This window comes from Ostrinia nubilalis, chromosome 29, assembly GCF_963855985.1.
Source record: "Ostrinia nubilalis chromosome 29, ilOstNubi1.1, whole genome shotgun sequence".
NCBI classification, from domain to species: Eukaryota; Metazoa; Arthropoda; class Insecta; order Lepidoptera; family Crambidae; genus Ostrinia; species Ostrinia nubilalis.
The window spans coordinates 6,995,899-7,018,168 of NC_087116.1; the positions used below are offsets into that span (position 1 = coordinate 6,995,899).

Sequence of the window (22,270 nt, forward strand, 5' to 3'; positions counted from 1 at the left end):
CGTACATAATTGAAAGCAAAGAATAACCAATCGATGTAACGGTTGATTATCGAGAAAATAACTGTTTGATTTGATGCTTCATAACAGGTTAAGTAAACTTAAGTTTCACAGTTTTGTTGTAAAAATACTGTGTACATTGTTTATTCGATCCAACTTATTAGCAAGCTGAAGTGGCAGGGCAGGGCATAGTACGCAGAACTGATGTCGATGGGGCAGCAAGGTTCTGGAGTGGAGGCCGCGTACCGGAAAACGCAGCGTGGGATGTCCACCTACAAAGTGGACCGACGACTTCACAAAAGTAGCAGTAGGAAGGCGCTGGATGCAAGCCGCTACCAATCGTGCGATGTGGAAGTCAGTGGGAGTGGCTTATGTTCAGCAGTGGACGTCCTGTGGCTGAAATGATGATGATGATTTGAATCTACTAAACTATAGGTCTACCGTTTAACTCAGCCTAGGTTGAAGTTCGCATATTTATCCCTTAGTCGCTTACGACATCCACGGGAAGATTCTACTCTCCCAAACTACACGGAACTTGCTTGCACGATGTAGGTACATACTGCTGCCAAAATGTCAAGATGTAAGTCATGTTCGTTCGTTTCAGCCGAATGACGTCCACTGCTGGATGAAGGCCTCCCCAAGGATTTCCACTACCATATCCAGGCACTTCCCGCAAATTTCACCAGATCATCGGTAGGTCATATACCTACCTAGTGCATAACGTAATTTTGCCAAAGTTTAAAATCTTCATAAGCCGGGTCGAACATCAAGTACCTACTACACAGACAGACGATCTTGTGACTCAACCGAGCACAATGGTGTTATGATAACATCGGCGCGGTTGTCACAACAACGCGCATGCCCAGCTCGCTAGTAAGGTTGTTTGGTAGATTTATAGAAACACGATCAATTTATTATACGTACCAAACGATGGAAATTTCGCTGGGAATCTCTTTAAGAGACTAAAACCCAGAACAGACGGTGAAACGCAACTGCAACGAAACTGCAACTTTCTGATGATTCTGATGAATGAAACTGAAACTGAAAGTTTCGAACTGGTCGGTCGCGTCATGTGTGGTTTCTCAACGGACGCTATGGCAGAAACTTAGATGGAACTCAAAAGTAACTAGCAGTTGCAGTTTCGTTGCAGTTGCGTTTCACCGTCTTTTCTGGGCCTAACTCTTAAACTCACATACATTACTATGAGGTCTCACAGTGCGCATGGACGCACAGGGTCACACACGAACCAGTCACAAAGCTCTATTCAAAGTTTTGCGTTAGATTTGCTGCTTCACTTAAGCAAGCATCGTTTGTGAATACGGGCGCAAGCGGCCGCCCGCGACTTCGTACGCGTGGATCCCGTTTTAACTCCTTAGGGGTTGAATTTTGCAAAATCCCCTCTTAGTGAGCACCTACGTTCTAAAAGGAAATTTGAGACTCCTAGCACTTGTAGTTTCTGAGATTTCGTGATGAGTGAGGACCTCTTCAAGACGAGAGTGTAAGTAAGGCACTTACAGGGCAGATATGTACCATCCTAGACTGCATCTCACTTAACATCAGGTGCGATTGCAGTCAAATAACTGTTTAGTGCTACATAAAAATTTAAGAAGAGTTTCCGTTCATCAGTTTGTAGTGGACATTGTCCAAAAACTTTTAAAAATTAAAAGACACCGTTATGGGACAGAGCTGCGGCCGAATGTCTAAGTTAGGACAATAACGCCCGTATTTACAAACGATGCTTGCTTATGTGAAGCACACAACGCACAGCGTTGAATAGAGCTCTGTGATTGGTTCGTGTGTAACCCTGAGCGTCCACGCGCACTGTGAGACCTCATAGTAATGTTTGTGAATACGGGCGTAACTCGCGGCTCCGTTTCTTTGGGCTCCGGTGGACACCGTCGGGTTTTAGTGGGTATCCTCGTCCTTCGGCCTTCAGTGAGTAGTTCCTGGCGGTGAATATGTCGCAGGCAAATTGTATGATTCCGCATTTTACAAACGGCGTCGTCAGTTCACAAACGCTCGCTGTTCTATGAAATGCCGAAGGCAAAATATAAATTGCCTTGGCACTTTATAATATGCTACAAAATTTGATAGCCAATTCAATCGCCGTTTACAAAATGCCGCGGCAAATTGAAGAATTTAGTTCTTTTTCTTACCACGCGAGGCGCTGCCAATCAAAACAAGAAAAATGGCGTCGAGTAGTGGTGTTCTGATACAGAAAAATATTGAAAACAGTGCAAATTCTACGTATTCAAAGGACTTTTCACAAAAAACTATTGTTTTAAAGACATTTATTTTACGATTCAAAAATAGGAGCAGTGAAAAAGCCGTGGACAAATGAAAAAGTTTTTGAGGTTATCAGGCATGTAAAAAACGCTAAGGTGACAATGGGATCTGGTGCTCGGAGGACTGCTGCGGAATATTATAATATGGTATAAAAAATATGATGTATGAGTATTGGCGATGTGGACTATCTTATTCTGAAAAAAGACAGCCCTGAGAGCCCAACGGAAAACATACCTATGGAAGACTATTATGATATGTGAACGCTAAAGTGTAACCTTGTTGGTGATCAAATAAATAAATATTGTTAGATATTCATAGGGACAGTGGACACGGTAGTCGAGACAAAATTCAGTACTAAATTAAAGATCGATATTGTCTATTTGAATAGAATTTGAATTACTGAAATAAGGTCCGATTTATCCAACATGTGTTTTATGATGGCCCTATTGCAACAATCATAGTCGAAATTTTATCAATTGAACGAGTCGCCAATTTGCCTTCGGCATTTCACAGAACAGCGAGCGTTTGTAAACTGACGACGCCGTTTGTAAAATGCGGAATCATACAATTTGCCTGCGACAAATACACCGGTGAGGGTAGGTAATAAATCCGGTGAAACCCCACGAAAGCCTACCCTACGCGTGCAAGCGACGCGCGCCGGCACGATTGCGATGGTAATTAGTGCGGAAACTGTAGAAATTGTAACGACGTGTCACAGTCCGGGGAGAACAGCTTGTACATAGTGTGAGTATGTGTGTAATTGTCAGGAATTTGGGGACTTTATCCCTACTAATATCTAAATATAATAACTCAAAGGTGACTGACTGACATAGTGATCTATCAACGCACAGCCCAAACCACTGGACGGATCGGGCTGAAAGGCAAGCAGGTAGATGTTATGACGTAGGCATCCGCAAACCAAAAAAAAATCTAAACTACACGGGTTAAAACGGGACCCACGCGTACGAAGTCGGGGGCGGCCGCTAGTTATAAATAAGAAAGAAACTCTGTCTGTCTAGGTCGTTTCACGCCTAAATCACTGAACCAATTTTGATGAAATTTCGCATAGAGATATTTTGAGTCCCGGGAAAATTAGCATCATCATCATCATCACTAAGACTTGAACTTTGACACAGTTACAGACCATGCGAAGAATAATGTAACTACTTAGTCAATTTACTCGTGTTCAATACAAGAAACAAAACGCAGAAAAATGACAAACTTGGAGGCGGCCTTTGTCCAACAGTGGCCGTCATTTGGCTGAAACGAACGAAACTTTTACATTGGTACGTAATTGAGTGGAGAAGAAAATTTTTTTTTTAAATATTTATTTGATCAAATGAAACTTTCTTGTCATTCTAGTTGCAGGATTCATGTTATAAATCTGTATTTTCACACTTTATCAGGGAACCCCATGTTAAACAACAAACGAGCTGGCTGTTAAATTCCTTTATTATTAGGCCAACCCACCATAAAAGAAAATGACAAATGAACTGGCTGTTGTCCCCCGACTGTGCTCACTAATCATCGCCCGCATTCGTCTTCATAAGACTTTCTGAGCAGGCTTGACTGATGGTGGAGTATTATAACACACCTCGCCATGCCTCAACGCTCAAGACGAAAGTCTGAACAATATGTAGCGAGGCCTCTCTTTTTACAAGTTCCAGTATTAACTTTAACTTTAACCCTACCGCTGCTTCGGGACAACAAGTGAGCTAGTGTGATGAGAAGAAACTGAGTCACCTTTGCCAGCTCTTTCAATGGTTAACAATAGTTAGTGCCGATGGGGTAGCAAGGTTCTGGAGTGGAGACCACGTATCGGAAAGCGCAGCGTGGGATCCACGCACAAGGTGGACCGACGACCTCATGAAGGTAGCAGGAAGACGCTGGATGCAGACAAGATGGCAAACAAACGGCCATTATGGAAACTATTGGGAAAGGCCCATGTTCAGCAGTGGACGTCCTATGGCTGAGATGATGATAAACAATAGTTAAATATTGAGCAGTTATATCACTCCAAATCTTTCTTTTTTTTTTTTCAAAAAGAGAATTCTCAATTATTCAACATGTATTTTTTTGATTTGATATGTTTTACCACAGAACTCTATAAATTACGAAACGATTCCAAAAAATCCTTGTTTGATAAGATATAATTCCACCCACTTAAATTTTATCAAAATTGGTCAAATCAATATAACAGAAAAATCCGTATTTAAATGAAATCGCGAGTTGTTTGCAAAAAGCTTATGTAATAACAGAAGTAGTTCATATATCTGGAGCACGCGTTTTATAGATGTTTTAACCTTGATCGAGTTGTTTCAATATGAAGTCACACAAGCTCCTACTTCTTGAAATAAACACTAATAAAATAACTTGAATATGTACAAAAAAACTTTAAGTAAGAAACTGCTTATTCAGGTATTTATTCAACTTTTATTATTGTTTTATGATTATTTATCACTTTTTATGCAGTTTAAGTCTAGGCGACTATTGGTCAAAAGTATTTGACCAGTGTGTGTTGCCAGTGATGGTGTACGGATCTGAGACGTGGTCGCTTACTATGGGCCTCATAAGAAGGCTCAAGGTCACCCAAAGAGCGATGGAGCGTGCTATGCTCGGAGTTTCCCTGCGTGATCGAATCAGAAATGAGGAGATCCGTAGGAGAACCAGAGTGACTGACATAGCCCGCAGAATCGCTAAAATCAAGTGGCAGTGGGCGGGGCACATAGCTCGAAGAGCTGATGGCCGCTGGGGCAGGAAAGTTCTTGAGTGGCGACCACGAGCTGGAAGACGTAGCGTGGGCAGGCCTCCCACTAGGTGGACCGACGATCTGGTGAAGGTCGCGGGAGGTACCTGGATGCAAGCGGCGCAGGACCGGTCTTTGTGGAAATCCTTGGGGGAGGCCTTTGTCCAGCAGTGGACGTCTTTCGGCTGAAACGAACGAAGTCTAGGCGCAGATCACCGATTTTTAGTTGACCGATAGTTGGACCTGATTCTAATTTGTATCAAGAATCGGCCGACACCAAATCGGTGTAATGTGCGCACTTTCATTCTGATAACTGATAACAGCCCAACCCAATCGGCCAACTAAAAATCTTTTTTAGGGTAGCTCCCCTACATGTAAAGTGGGGATAAATTTTTTTTCATCTTCTACCCCATCGTGTGGGATATCGTTGGATAGGTCTTTTAAAATTGCTTAGGGGTATCAAAGACTATTTTCCGATTTAGGGACCCGTTTGCAAAAAAATAAGGGCGTCCCCCCGCTCTAAAAACTAAACTGTTGGACTAAAAAAATCTGGAAAAATTTAATAGTGCTTTTTATGAACTTTCAAAGAAAACTATAACGGTTAAGATTGATTAGTTAGTTTAAGAGTAATAGTCGTTTAACTCATGTATTTTAAAATTTCCTACCTAATAAAAATACCTAATAGAAGAATATATTAAAAGTAACTTTAGATGAAGTAATTGCTTGCTTCTGAAATATATTGTGTTAACGACGGACAACTACGGAACCCTACACTGCGCTTGCTATGACACGCACTTGGCCAATTTTGCAACTAAAAATACCGTGTGATGTGACGTCAACTGTGCCCTACAAGCTATAATTTGAGAACAATTGAAGTACTTTCTGTCCCACTTTAGTTCATAAATTGTTTTACTCCCCTACTTTTGGTCAAATTAAATATAGATTAGCCACACTTTGTCCGGAAAAGAATGTTACTAACATTATAAATGTCATAATAGTCGCACGTAACGTCCTAAGCCTAACGCACGTAAGTGGCGCCCTAAATATAGGTACGGTTTGGTTACCAAATTATTATAGTTTGTGGTGGGCTATAAAATACTACTCCGACAAACGTTACTTCGACATTACGTTACTTCGACATTACGTTACTTCGACATTACGTTACTTCGACATTACGTTACTTCGACATTACGTTACTTCGACATTACGTTACTTCGACATTGCGTTACTCCGACACTACTGAATATCGACATGACTTTACTTCGACACTACACTACTCAGACAAAGGCTAATATCCTTTATTATTATTTGTTGTACGCTTTGGAGCTCACGGGTCAAAAGTGGCCCGGTCCTTTATAAGGCTTGCGTGGGGATACATATCCAACACGTAGAAACCGTTTTAAAAGCGCAAAATAATCGACAAAAGCGAAAGTGGTGCACATGCTAGATCTAGTCTCTGACTATATCATGGGATGTAGCCAGAGACCATCCCCAGCCTGTGCACAGGAGATATTGCAGTTATTGAAGAATGGACCAGGGCTATGGATGGAGACTACGGGTCACCTGCCTGGTTCATAGTCTCGGACTGAAAAAACTAGCTAGCGACTAAATGGCCCCCTGGCAACATTGGTGTCTGCCAGCTCAGGGGTGTAGAGAGGTGTGCTGCGCTTTCTCCGAAGTTACTCGCGGCGTTATGCCCTTTAACACTTCCACCCCTGGAGCATATAGCTCTAGCGACTCCACTCTGGCCGGCCGGTTAAGGCAAGCCAGAGGTGGAAGTCCTGCAGACCCTCTCGGATTCCACTTCGGCAAGCCGAAGACGAGGGTCTTGACCGACTCTCGGGAGCACTCGGATTAACAACTGGCCCCGTGGTGTGGTGCTTTTTATAAATTTACTTGAAAAATTAACAAATAATTTTAAAAACTATCTTCTGCACACAGTCGTGCAAAAAAACCTTGTAATATATTCGAACAAAATGGATGACTCTACACACGAAAATCCCATAAATCTACTTATATCTTAGTTGTATAAATCTAATCTGATTCCATAATCAGAATATAAATAAGCACATATCAAATATCAGACACGTTTCTGTTGAAACCATCTGATTGCAAAAAATGTTACAGCCTTGTAACAGATGTGTATCTTAACACACCCCATAGAAATGAGGTCATATTCTGCCAAAGTACATAATTTAATGTGTGTCTGCTTATTTATAGGATGGTTCAAATCGCAAAGCATTTCTAGGAAAACCACACGCATAGTCCAACGATTTTGAAACTTCAAGTGAACTCAATAAGTGGCAAAAATCAAAAAGTAACAAAACAGTAAACTATGTATTTTGAAAACCTGTAAACCTTTGAAAAAGAGGCTGACAATAGTGTCTGAGTTTCTTGCGCTGCTTCTTCTCAGCACTGGCCCATTTATTGTCCTGAAGCAGTGGTAGGGTTAATACTGGGACGTGTAAAAGTGCTTTTTTAAAGCCTACTTATAGAAATAAATTATTTTTACTGAGTTTTAGTATTTATTTAAGGATTGATAGTATTGATAGTAGCGCCCCCCTGTAAATGCCATAATCTATATCTATACCTAACAGTGAAAGGTCACTGATTGACTGACTCACTCATCACGAAATCTCAGAAACTACAAGTGCTAGGAGTCTCAAAATTTGCATGGGGGTTCCTTTTAGAACGTAGGTGGTCACTAAGACGGGATTTTGCAAAATTTAACCTCTAAGTGGGTAAAACGGTATCCACGCGTACGAAGTCGCGGGCGGCCGCTAGTTACTACTTACTTATATGATTGTCCAACGTGGCAATAATCGGAACTAATAATCCAGTATTAAAAGTACCGCCCTCCCGACAATGTCATAGCTGGGACGGTTCAGTGTAAGTCATTTATATCTACCCTACCCTGTCTCTGAACGGAACTATTCCCACCTCTCGTTCCCACCACTGCAACCCTGTGTAGCCAGGATCTACAGCTTGACCGCCACAAAAACCCAACCAATTAAAGTTTGCCCTGACTCTGAACGTCAAAAAAGGAAGGTACCCCAAAAGGGACTCTTTACAATGTATCTATGTATATCTAGGACCTAACCCTTGTGATGAACTTTTTTTTATCCACAACGAGGAAGCTCTTGGCCTGTATCTCACCTGATGGTAAGTGACGAAGGCCAGGCCGAAGGTGGAAGCGAGCTTCATCCGGAATCCTCAACCACGGAGGAACTGGCTATCTTATCTCTAACTGCCGGAACACAACAATGCTGTTAACATTGTTGTTATGGCGACAGACTTAGGTAAGATGGTGGTAGCTAGCCAGGCGGACTTAGAACAAGCCCTACCACCAACCAAACCGAACAGAAAAATATGCCCCCACTGAGAATCGAACCCGGGCCCTCTGCGTTTGAAGCAGGTGGTCTTACCACTCGACCACAGAGGTGGTTAAAGACAAGTACTAAGATAAATGCTGATACTAGAGCTAGTCCTAAGTGCGCCTCATCAACTGAGGTGAGATGTACGAGTATACCAAGTGTACCTACCAGCGTTCCACAAATTCTATGTCGCTGGGCTTTGTCACATTTATTGCCTTAAGATTGCCTAGCAGTTAACGCTGTCCACTAATTTTACTTTTCTTTATGCAATAAAGTTCAACATCATCATCATCTCAGCCATAGGACGTCCACTGCTGAACATAGGCCTCCCCCAATGCTTTCCATGTTGCCCGGTTGGTAGCGGCCTGCATCCAGCGCCTTCCTGCTACCTTTATGATGTCGTCGGTCCACCTTGTGGGCGGATGTCCCACGCAATAAAGTTAAATAAATAAAACTCAACTTGACCTTGTTCACCGGCATGCATCAACCACGATGCGTCGTGCATACACAAAGCGTCACGTTGCGACCTCTATCCGTTAGGTTAGGGTGTTGAAACAGCCCTGGGCAAAGGTTGTGTTGCCTAATGGAGGAGTGTCATCCATAGGCCGGCTCTGTAGTGGCAGCTAAGCAAAGCGAAAGGTCACTGACTGACTGACTGACTGACTCACTTAGTTGGTCACCTGTCATGCGCTTTGCAATGGAGGGAAGTCGAACTTTAATTTCAAACTCCTATGTTCTTCTGATTAATTTTGTTGCGGGTCCAATGACAGTTTAACTTTCCCCAGGGACAAACTTGACCTTCATTGGTTGGGTTATTGGGGGTCAAGCTGTAGATCCTGGCTACTCAGGAGTTGCAGCGGTGGGAACGAGAGGTGGGAATATTTTTTTTTTACTGACTCACACACTCCTCACGAAATCTCAGAAACCACAAGTGCTAGAAGTCTCAAATTTTGCATGGGGGTTCCTTTTAGAACGTTACGTACGAACGTTTTTCAAAATCGGGGTCCACGCGTACGAAGTCGCGGGCGGCCTCTAGTTTTATAAAAGCCTACCTTCGAGACAATGCAAGCCATAAAAAGCATAGCTTAGCACATCGGTGGACAATCAGCCTTAATTTGGCACGGCAAGATATGACATACTTTGTGCAATAAATAATAATGATTGAATAACTCTGCACATCTTGCCTCATCAGCTTAGACCCACCTTTGTATTAGTTGAATGAAATTATATTCACACGTCTAAAAAGAAAATTGAATTAGACATAGTAGAACATTTTATCGAAGAGCTGGTGCCGTATCAGCAAAGATGGAGACATATAAAGTGCCCCAAGGGCTACCTTTTTGTTTTATTCTTCTTCTTCTTGTCGTGTCGACAACAAACCTACACAGCGTCAGCCCAAAAGTCCGCTACAAGAGTGGCGTTGTCAGTAGCCTTCATTAAATCTTCCTGCGTGCAGTTGTTTGGGCACGCAGGGCACGACATTATTATTAATATATTACGTTTTATTATTATTATCATTTTTGATGTTCATATGTGCCAAAATTATGGTCAAAATTGAATGAAATATTTTTGATTTTGATATAATTAGAAAGATTTTCTATCAGGTAGAACTGAGTAGTAGCACCACGGGCAACACACGGAATCTTTAATCTCAAAAAACATCTGAAGTTGGCATAAAGAATCCTGAAAATCAATAAAGAGAGATGATATATTGAGATACGACTGAAATTTTGTTAATTATATGATTTTTCATACAAAAGACATCAACGCGTCACTGAATGTACTGCAAATAATTATTTTATTATGTAATTCAATTTTTGCGTATTGTTCAAATCATTGAAGGCCTATGTTCAGCAGTGGACGTCCTATGGCTGAAATGATGATGATGATGATGATGATAATGCAACTTTTAAAGTAATGCCACGCAAAACGTTTTATTTATATTAGGCTATTTCCAGGGCGCTTATACACGTCCCAAATATAGCTTGCCCTACCACCACTTCGGGACAACATATGTGCTGGCGCTGAGAAGAAGTGGCGGAAGAAACTCAGTCACCTTTGTCAGCCTCTTTTTCAATAAAAAACAGTAATAATTTATAGTTTACATGACACGCAATAAGTGCGAGCAAGGCAGGTAAAATCCACGCACTCTTCAAGTCATTTGTCTTGTCTGTCAAACTCGGTCACCATTGTAATTTGAATTTGTAATAAGATCAAAATCCAAGCGAACCCGCAAGCAAAGTTTAAATCACAAATGGGACGAACTCAAAACTATACATACATTATAACCAAACTACTTAATATTATAAAGCTGAACAGTTTGTTTGTTCGTTTGAACGCGCTCATTTCAGGAATGATTTGAAAAATATTTTTGCGTTGGATAGCCCATTTATCTAGGAAGGTTTTAGGCTCTAAAAGATCACCCTACAGCAGAAAAATATTGCAAATACGGGAAATATTATTCAAACTATTTTCACACGTACGAAGTCATGGGCGCAGCTAGTATAAGATATCCACAGCATTACTGTAGTAATAAAGATTGTATTTAAAACCAGTCGACATACAACGTAACGTCGCCGCGCTGCGTACGTAACGCGTGACGTAACGCGCACGTAATAACTAATCTTGCGACATGTCGCGATGATATGCAATGATATTAACTTTATGGACGTATTGTCGATTATAATATGGTTTTGTGGTTAAAAGTCCTTGATTATGGGTTAGTCCCAACGGCCCCGGTGGATCTGCCCCGTCAACGGGGTGGATGGGAAAAAGTGTTTCAACGTCCCCGCTAGTCATAGTCTTAGCGTTCAACGGGGTGGATGGACCATTCCAAGTGTCAACCACCCCGGTATATCGTTTAACGGGGCGGATGGATCAAATCAAGTTTCAACCACCCCGGTATTTTACTAAACGTGAAGGATGACACAGATCTAAAAGGTTCCACCTCGGTATTGCATACCGAAAATAAAACCTGTTAATAAAATAAAAAATAATAATATGTAAATAATAATCAGTTTTATTTAACACTGTTTAAAAAATCTTCAGCATAAAAGTAAGTTTAATTGTCACAAAATATTATGGTCATAAACCTATAGATTACGTTTAGAATCACAGATGCGTAACTGCATTAATCAGTCAATATTTAGAACACACTAATAGTCTAATGTGATAAAAAGTAACTCTAAAATTGTTACAAAATATTATTATTTAAGAATGATAGATACGTAGTTTTTATTTGTTTGTATTGGACTGGGTGTTTTCTACGTATAATAAGTATGTATTTACAAAAAAAAGTATTTAAGTATGTTTATATCCGTTGTCTAGTACCCATAATACAAGCTTTGCTTAGTTTGGGACTAGAAGCGCAGTGTAAAATGTCTAAGGATATTTATTTATTTAGTTACATTAATCAGCTGTTGATTAACAATAAAAGTAAGTTTAACTGTCACAAAATATTATGGTCATAAACTTAAAGATTACTTTTAGAATCACAGTTGCGCAATTAATAATAAGACTCCTGTAAACGATTACACTGCTGAAATGCTGACAGATTTTCTACTTGTTTTGAAATTACTTCATAATAGCAGGCGTCGCTGAGCAGTGTGTTTAACAACTCTATGATATTCGGTTGCTTTTTTTTATTGTTTTATTAAGCTTTTTGTGCCATGCCATGCCTCAAGCATATTAGTAGTCCGGTGTCTCTCTCCAAATACGCACCAGATTGGAATAAACTCGTCTCGTAACCACTGACTGAGCATTTGCGGAAAAGCTTGCTTTTTCCATCGTCAGGGCTCTGGGCAGCTATGTACCACCAACCGTTAAAAATTTGATTTTGTCAAGTGTGCTGTACTGCCTCATTTGCCTCAAAATCAATTTTTTAATAGTAGGTAGTCTGTAAAAAATAACACCGCGAAACGGGTGGTAAAGCAAACAGTGACATGTATTCTAGGCTCTGACTTGCCAAATCAACCTGATGTCATTGCACCAGCTGCAAAAAAGTCGTACATTTTAGTCCACCTAAATTGAAAACGAAATTATCTTACAGGTGTTACCTATGCATACCGAAAATGCTTGGCATGCGGTAAAAAAATATGTCCAGATTGTGCCTAATGTTTACCCTACGTCAATTTTTTTTTGTGCTTGTAATGTACACGTCATTTATTTTCAACCGACTTCAAAAAAGGAGGAGGTTCTCAATTCGACCCGTATGTTTTTTTTTTTTTTTTTTTTCTATGTTTGTTACGCGATAACTCCGCCAATTATGAACCGATTTGAACAAATCTTTTTTCGGCGTATAGGTAATACCTCAAGGGTGGTCCCATTTAAATTTAATAATAGAAAAAACAACCCCCAAGGGTGGAAAATTGGGGATGAACTTTTTTATACGCAATATCTCCGCCGATTATAAATCAATTTGAACGATCATTTTTTTGTTGAATAGGTATTATCAAAAGGGTGGTTTCATGCGAATTTGAAGAAAATATTTCACCCCCAAGGGTGGAAAATTGGGGATGAACTTTTTTATACGGAATATTTTTAATTTTTAGTTTTTTTTTGTGTTCACGCATTTGAAGTCGGTTTTATTTTTTTAAAAAGTTATTATTTTATTCATTATGTTCACTATATTTAGTAAGGAGAATAGTTTTTATGGCTTTGATCAAAATGTACAAGTTTTAAAGGTATTATTGAGCTCTAATGTAATTTCAATAAAATTGAGGGTCAAAAAAGTTTTGGCCGTATTTAAATAAATAATATACGTTGATTACTCACAAATGATAAGTACGTTTATTTGTTATACTACACTTGCGAGCAAAAGTATGGAATCACTTACATGAAGTTGTTTCCACGCGATCTTGTGTACTAACCAATTTGTTAGTAACACAAAAAGTAGCACCATTTTAAAGATTAAACTTTTAGCTTTAAATTGATACCAAATTCATTTAAATCACACCAGTATTTAAAAAGATATCCCGGCTGATGTGAAGAAGTAAGGAAAAAGACATGTATCAACTGTTTGATACGTCGCGAGTTGCGGCCTATTTACCCCCCATAAAAGCAAGTGTTTTCGGATTTTTGCTTTCACACGTTGATCCATACACATCTTCGCTTCTTTTGACACTTTACCTGGGATTCTACACCTTCAGAAGCAGCACAAATCGTTGCACTATTGCAAGAAGGGCTCAGCCAGCGGGCTGTCGCACGTCAGCTCCACATAAGCCAGTCCTGGGTTTCGATACTACTACTATTTCTATTTATTTATATTAACCGGCAGACAGTGGTGACTGAGTTTGTTGCGGCGCTTCTTCTCAGCACTTGCCAAATGTTGGTCTCGAAGCGCTGGTAGGGTAAAAAGATTATGAGACATGTAGAGGCTCCTTAAAAGCAAAATGACGATTTGTAAGAACTATTTATTAGTCCAAACAAATAAAGAAATTTTGACTTTGACTTTGACTTTGATAGTTTTAAGACGCTTTCGGGAGACTGGTGGCTTTATCCCGAGACTAAGTTCTGAACATTGCCGGTGCACATCGCAGAGGGAAAACCGTTTTTTCATGTCAACTTCTCTACGAAATCGTCATTTGACTGGTATCGACGTCCAGCAAGAGCTCAGAAATGTTCGTAGGATAGCTGTTAGCAAGTGGACAGTTCGTCTAAGATATAAACAATAGAATTTGACTCCAAAAAGGCCTGCCACAGGCTTGAAACTGACGGCAGGTCACCGATAAGCACGCTTTCAATTTGCTCCTACATATCTCGATGGGAAGTCGAGCAAGCCACCCCCATAAGCCAATGTTTTAGCGAACCAGCACTGCACAAATCGCTCCCCAGGCCGTCTATAGACCCGACCTCTTCGACTGCTGCACTGCAAAAACAGTCTGCATTCATCGGAAAACAAAACTCGCCTCCATTACTCGCCTTCCGAGTGCGAGCTAATTGAAAGCGTGCTTGTCGGTGACCTGCCGTCAGTTTCCAGCCTGTGGCAGGCCTTTTTGGAGTCAAATTTTATTGCTCATATCTTAGACGAACTGTCCACTCGCTAACAGCTATCCTACAAACATTTCTGAGCTCTTGCTGGACGTCGATGCCAGTCAAATGACGATTTCATAGAGAGGTTGACATGAAAAAACGGTCATCCCTCTGCGATGTGCACCGGCGCTGTTCAGAACTTGGTCTCGGGATAAAGCCACCAGTCTCCCAAAAGCGTCTTAAAACTTTCGAAACCCAGGACTGGCTTATGTGGAGCTGACGTGCGACAGCCCGCTGGCTGAGCCCTTCTTGCAACAGTGCAACGATTTGTGCTGCTTCTGTAGGTGTAGAATCCCAGGTAAAGTGTCAAAAGAAGCCGAGATGTGTATGGATCAACGTGTGAACGCAAAAATCCGAAAACACGTGCTTTTATAGGGGGTAAATAGGCCGCAACTCGCGACGTATCAAACAGTTGGTACATGCCTTTTTTCTTACTTCTTCACATCAGCCGGGATATCTTTTTAAATACTGGTGTGATTTAAATTAATTTGATATCAATTTAAAGTTAAAAGTTTAATCTTTAAAATGGTGCTACTTTTTTGTTACTAACAAATTCGTTAGTACACAAGATCGCGTGGAAACAACTTCATGTAAGTGATTCCATACTTTTGCTCGCGAGTGTATAATGTTCTCAAAAAATATAAAACCAATATACTTTTAAACAAAAAACTATTTTTTGAGTAAACAGTATAGCGGTCCCACAGACTGCACGTCGCAGACGACGTGACAAAAAAAAATCACGTCGTCGGTTAAAGGTTAATCAGCACCTGATTAATGTAACTACGTATCTGTGATTCTTAAATAATAATTATTATTTTGTAACAATTTTAGATTTCCTTGTTATTATTTGTTAGTGACGAGTTTTAGAGTTACATTTTATCACATTAAACTATTAGAGTGCTATTAATATTGACTGATTAATGCAATTGTGCATCTGTGATTCTAAAAGTAATCTATAAATAACTTTAATATTTTGTGACAGTTAAACTTACTTTTATCGTTAATCAACAACTGATTAATGTAACTACGTATCTATGATTCTTAAATAATAATATTTTGTAATAATTTTAGAGTTACTTTTTATCACATTAGAGTATTAGAGTGTTATATTGACTCATCATTGCAATCGCGCATCTGTGATTCTAAACGACATCGAATCTATAGGTTTATGACCATAATATTTTGTGACAATTAAACTTACTTTTATGCTGAACATTTTTTAACAGTGACTGTTAAATAAAACTGATTATTATTTACACATTTTTTTTTATTTTATTAACAGGTTTTATTTTCGGTATGCAATACCGAGGTGGAACCTTTTAGATCTGTGTCATCCTTCACGTTTAGTAAAATACCGGGGTGGTTGAAACTTGATTTGATCCATCCGCCCCGTTAAACGATATACCGGGGTGGTTGACACTTGATGTGGTCCATCCACCCCGTTGAACGCTAAGACTATGACTACCGGGGACGTTGAAACACTTTTTTCCATCCACCCCGTTGACGGGGCAGATCCACCGGGGCCGTTGGGACTAACTGATTTTGATTTGATTATCGCCCATTCACAAACGATGCTTGCTTAAGTGAAGCAGCAAATCGAACGCACAGCGTTGAATAGAGCTCTGTGATTGGTTCGTTTGTTACCCTATGCGTCCACGCACAGACACACGAACCAATCACAAAGCTAGAGCTCAACGCTGTGCGTTCGATTTGCTGCTTCACTTAAGCAAGCATCGTCTGTGAATACGAGTGTTAAAGTACGCAAAAAACCAGACCACTTAACCTGCAGTCCTACAAAGTGCAGACCATAGCACATCAGCCTTTACATATTTATTGGAAAATAGCCACTATATCAACAACATAGGGTGTGCACAATGTGGAGCTTAACGTGCCGTCGTGTACAATGATCGCATGTCAATAATGGGGTCCACTGTTGCAACTGTAGCAGTTAATTGTACAGGAATTTAATTGTGTTTGTACTCCAAGTATATTGTTGGCTAGGTAGGGTTACTAATCAAGGTAGATGCATTCATTAATTGCGCAGTTATTCGTGGTAAACAAAAACAAGTAACTTGGTGTGTATTTTTATTAATTTGACAATCATACATCTTCAAACTCCTCCTATGTTCTGCTGAATAATTTAATTACAGGTCCAATGCCAGTTTAACTTTCCCCCGGGACAAACTTGACCTTCACTGGTTGGGTTATTGGCAGTCAAGCTGTAGATCCTGGCTACACAGGAGTTGCAGCGGTGGGAACGAGGGGTGGGAATAGTCCCGAAGTTTGGACAGCTTAACTAATTTTTATGAGAAAACAGCCGAAATCGGTGTCATATGCGTACTTCACTTGTTCATCTTATTAACAGCCCGACTAAACTATCGGCCGAAAAAAGTCTGTAGTCGGCGCGCGGGGAGTTTTTATAATATCATCATCATCATCATCATCTCAGCCATAGGACGTCCACTGCTGAACATAGGCCTCCCCCAATGCTTTCCATGTTGCCCAGATTTTAGCGTCCTGCGTCCAGCGCCTTCCTGCTACCTTTATGATGTCGTCGTTCCACCTTGTGGGTGGACGTTGCACGCTACGTTTTCCGGTACGCGGCCTCCAGAACCTTGCTGCCCCATCGGCCGTCAGTTCTGCGTACTATGTGCCCTGCCCATTGCCACTTCAGCTTGCTAATCCGTCGGGCTATGTAAGCGACATCTTTAGAATATAAATGACCTAAATACATCAGACAAAGTCGCTGTTATTAACTAGTCTACCACTAACCACTGCCCCACATACTGGACATAAGAATTTGGTGCGTTGTAGCTATTTTCACATAAGTGAAAGTGCATTTCATAATTTCTTAAACAACGTGAAACTTAGCATTAGAATTATTTAACATAACTCCGTTCTGGTATGTCCAAAACATTATTATAGTCACGATAGTATAAAATTAATTCATTTTATACGAGATATTGTAATTCACAGAATGTATACTACAATTCCTACATATAATAAGAGTTTGTTAAGTTAGTTGGTTGAACGCGCTAATCTCAGAAACTACTGGTTCGATTAGATTTTTTCGAATTGGATAGGTCATAATAATTCATTTTAAAGTTTCACGTTGCATAATTTAATTAATTTAAACAAATTTTCCACCCACAAGGTGGACGTCCTGTAGCTGAAATGATGATGATGATGACGAAGTCGCGGGCACAGCTAGTATCATTATAAAAGGAAATACGACAAAGAAATATCGAGGAAACAATATCCTAAGTAATGTTATAAAAACTTATAAATATTTGTATGTAATTAACAATTAATAGAAATTGGAAATAATCAATGCGTATATGCATTCATATTTTTTAAATTCTTATCCGTTTCTTTATATATCATTTTTTTATGTAAGACAAGGCAGGTATTTGACCGCAATCGCACCTGGTGTTAAGTGAGATGCAGTCCAGGATGGTACATATCTGCCCTGTAAGTACCTATTCACTCTCGCCTTGAAAAGAACCATCTTAGTACCTTACATAATTACTTAATTATTCTGATAAGAGAAACGACAGACCGTGACTTATATGACCGATAAGCCATTGCATAATTAACTACTGAGATCAATTTCTTCGATTGTTTTATGGATCAAAAGATCGATTAAACTGTAAATTGATCGAAAAACGATATTTTCAGTAAATTGGAAGTTCTGACTATTTTTTTACAAAATCTAAAACTTTCTTGTTTAATTAACTTGAAATCAATTTCGTAACCGATCGCTTAAGTACACATTAATAGAGTTGAATTAGGTTAGACAATTTCTAATTATTTACTTTCTTGTTTATTAACTTGAAATCGATATTTTTCAGAATTCGTGTTTTATAAGTACACACACATTTAATAGAGTTGAAATAATTTAGACAAATTCTAATTATTTATTAGTGTGTAGGCCCATTTCAGGGCACTTATACACGTCCCAAATATAAGATACCACCACTTCGGGACAACATATTGGCTGGCACTGAGAAGAAAGAAAGATATTATACCGTTGTGGCCTTCATCCAGCAACTTCCTTCTACCTTTATGAGGTCGTCTGTCCATCTTGTAATATATCTTGGACCTTGCTGCCTTCCAGAACCTTGCTGCCCTATCGGCTGTCAGTTCTGCGTACTATCGCCCGTATTCACAAACGATGCTTGCTTTAGAGAAGCACCAAATCGCACGCACAGCGTTGAATAGAGCTCTGTGATTGGTTCGTGTGTCACCCTGTGCATCCACGCGCACTGTGAGACCCCATTATAAGTAGTTAATGTTTGTGAATACGGGCGTAAAACCCACGAAGATTTTTTCCTTCTGAAACCGTGAAGAAGCCCCAATAAATGTCAATAGAAATGTACATTGACACAAAGAAAGTGTAGCAAAGCAAATAAGTAGTGTGCTTGAGTAAAAGTAAGTTCAGATGCGCCGCGCATAGGTAAGTAGATCCGTTATAAGGAGAGCGTGAAACGAAACACTAAAATGTATCAGTTTATAGACCTACTTACACAAATTGTTGATAGAATTATCATCATAAAGCCGAGTGGTGACGGCAGAGTAGAATACATTTGTCACCAACCCCTACTCTTCCCGCGGGTGTCGTAAGAGGCGACTTAGGGACTACACATCAAAGAGAAAACGGGCAGAGGCGCTGGAAAACATCAATCTTTTAAACTGCGATCTGCAACCCGCCTGCCAAGCGTGGGGATTATGGCAAAACCCTCCACTATAGTGGAGGAGGCTCATAGTCCAGCAGTGGACTGTAAAGGGCTGTTGATGATGATGATGATGAGTCAGGACATATACCTACGCCTGTATGCACAAACGATGCTTGCTTAAGTGAAGCAGCAAATCGAACGCACAGCGTTGAATGGAGCTCTGTAATTGGTTCGTGTCACCCTGTGCGTCCACCCGCACTGTGAGACCTCATAGTAATGTTTTTGAATATGGGTGTTAGTCTCTATTGTTCAAATGAATTTATTTTAATTTTAATTAAACCCCTCCTTTTTGAAGTTGGTTAAAAACCGTCGTCGTAGATATCCCACTTTCATTTGATGAAAACCGTATCACAATCCGTTCAGTAGTTTTTGCATAAAAATGTACTAACCATCTCATCGATTTACCTAATATAGACAAAAGAAATTTCTTCCAGCCGACTATAGAGACAGAATTACGTAAGTACCTACCTAACTAAGGTATATCGAATACGTCGCCTTCAAAAATTTACTATTCAGAAGTGGGATAAGTAGGTACCTAAGTATTACTTACCCAATTTAATCATTTTAAGGGCGCCTAAAACATAAATACCCGCGCTCTATTACTTCTTGAAATCATCTGGCCTTGCTTGATTAGAAAGAAAGAAAGATAGAAAGAAAGAAAGAAACATTTATTGCTATGGACATCACAAAAGACAAAAGAGGTAAAATGAAAAAAAAAAAAGCAAATAAGACAGAGGTGACATAAAACATACAATAAATGAATGAATAAACTAAGCAGTGCCACCCTGTCGCACAGCGATGCCCATCGCAATGGGACCCCACTCAGCATATGCCGTGGCCCCCGGTGAGGGGAGCCACGACGCTGGTTTTCAGTGTGCCCCATGCCGAGTGAGAGTCACGGACACTAACCTATACTGCATAAAATATACATACATAAATAATAATAATAGTGCGCGTATAAATTTTAAATTGATTAGGTAATATCGTAGTAAATACTAAATCGATTTCGATACGGTTCTAAAGGTCAAAATGTACTTACTTTATCCAGAGCTATAATGAATCTATAGGTAGGTACTACCACGTACTACTTAATATTATAAAGCTGAAGAGTTTGTTTGAACGCGCTAATCTCAGGAACTACTGGTCCGATTTGAAAAAATCTTTATGTGTTGGATAGCCCATTTATCGAGGAAGGCTTTAGGCTATATAACATCACCCTACAGGCAATAGGGGCGGAGCAGTAAATAATAATGTTGCAATGGGGAATATTATTCAAACTATTTTCACGCGTACGAATTCGCGGGTAAGTACTAGTTATGCATAAAAAGTAACGGGCTTAATGAAGAAAATACGTCTTGCTTAGCTTGCTTTCTGTTTTTATCTCATAGAATAGCATAGTCGAGTGCGCTAAGGCGCAACACCATTGTAAACCCATTAAAATATCTCAGATAACCACCGCGAGAAAACTTAAACTAGTTCATAAGAAATTTATTAAAACACTCACCCTTTAAAATATCTTGGAACAACACAAATTATATTGCAAATTGCACAAAACCACAAGAAATTTCGCACGTTATGTTTTGACAGCTGTCAAATCTTCCCGCCACTGGTGATTTTTTTTCTGAAACGGCCAGGTGTTACGAGCGACGCGGTCTGTACCGCCAAAGAGACTGACCACTTTCTACTGGAATCTCTGGTTACCTCGTAATTTGAGAAAGCACTTGTATTCTTTATTCAGTTGAGTTAGGATTCAAAATGCAGTGGTCGTTGCCAAGATGGCCGCATGTTTTGGTGTGAAAATCGTACGTAGTACGTACTAAAACAAGTATTATTTTAGTTGATGGACGTGTGAATGAAATGGCTCGCTTTCCGTTTTGGCTTTGTTAGTTGCGACTGCCCATATAAACTTACTTTCCGCCCGCGGCTTCGCCCGCGTGGAATTTTGTCACAGAAAAGCTTTATCGCGCGCGTCTCTGTTTCAAAAACCGGGATAAAAACTATCCTATGTCCTTTCCCGGGACTCAAACTATCTCTATGCCAAATTTCATCAAAACCGGTTCAGTAGTTTAGGCGTGAAAGCGACACAGACAGAAAGACAGTTACTTTTGCATTTATAATATTAGTAAGGATTGTAAACCGACTGAAAAAATGAATGACTCCCTCGACTATTTTTTAATAAAATGTGTTTTCTGTTAGCGGCCTTTGCTAAGCACTTGAAAAATTCTATGTTCCTCAAGGCTCAATCTACTGTAGTATTCGGGAATCGAACCCGTGAAACTTCTGCCACTGTTCCATCGGGATAATTTTAGTAAAAATTCTTATGTATTCTACAGAGACAATCTGGAAGGCGGACCGACGACCTCATAAAGGTAGCGGGAAGGCGCTGGATGCAGGCCGCTACCAACCGGCCATTGTGGAAATCATTGGGGGAGGCCTATGTTCAGCAGTGGACGTCCTATGGCTGAAATGATGACGTGACACACATTTGTAAAAAAAAAAGATAAGATATTGATATAAAATTATTTTATTTCAACAACACAACAATAATAATAATCCATTATTCTATTAAATGATATCTTTTTCAATTATCGGATAATAATATTTATTTTATCTCTTACTTTTTACACAATATAACTTAAAACTATGAAAAAAATTTTTTCTTTTGACATTAATGTTGCCCCACTGAAAACGTTACGCCCTACAATCCTTCCTTATATTTCGTCCTTGAGTGTATAAAGCGTGGGTAATTTTCCCTAAAAATACTGATATGGCTAACCACCTTCCAAAGCGAGGAGAAAATGTTGCCATTACTGAGAATCGAACCCGGGACACCTGGGTCTGAAGATGGTCTTACTGCTAGACCACAGAGGCAGTTAATATGATGTAGGCAGGCTTCCCCCTTAGTGGACCGACGATCTATCGATTCTTCTCAGCACTGGCTCATTTATTGTCCCGAAGCAGTGGTAGGGTTAATACTGGGACGTGTAAAAGGCTTTTTAAAAGCTTACTTGCAGAAATAAATGAGATTTATGAGTTTGTTTTATCTAGTAAAGGTTGCGGGAAGCGCAAGACCGGTCGCTGTGGAAATCCTTGGGGGAGGC

At 39.9% G+C, this 22,270-nt stretch overlaps 1 protein-coding gene across 1 annotated transcript in view; it reads right to left on the reverse strand.

The window, feature by feature from the left end:
* The window catches only part of LOC135085809 (scavenger receptor class B member 1), a 130,989-nt gene extending 110,165 nt beyond the window's left edge, over positions 1–20,824 (reverse strand). The window contains exon 1 of the mRNA XM_063980617.1: positions 20,674–20,824. The gene's annotated coding sequence lies outside the window, so the exon portion shown is untranslated. The remainder of the gene's footprint in view (positions 1–20,673) is intronic.
* Between the last annotated feature and the right edge of the window lie 1,446 nt (positions 20,825–22,270).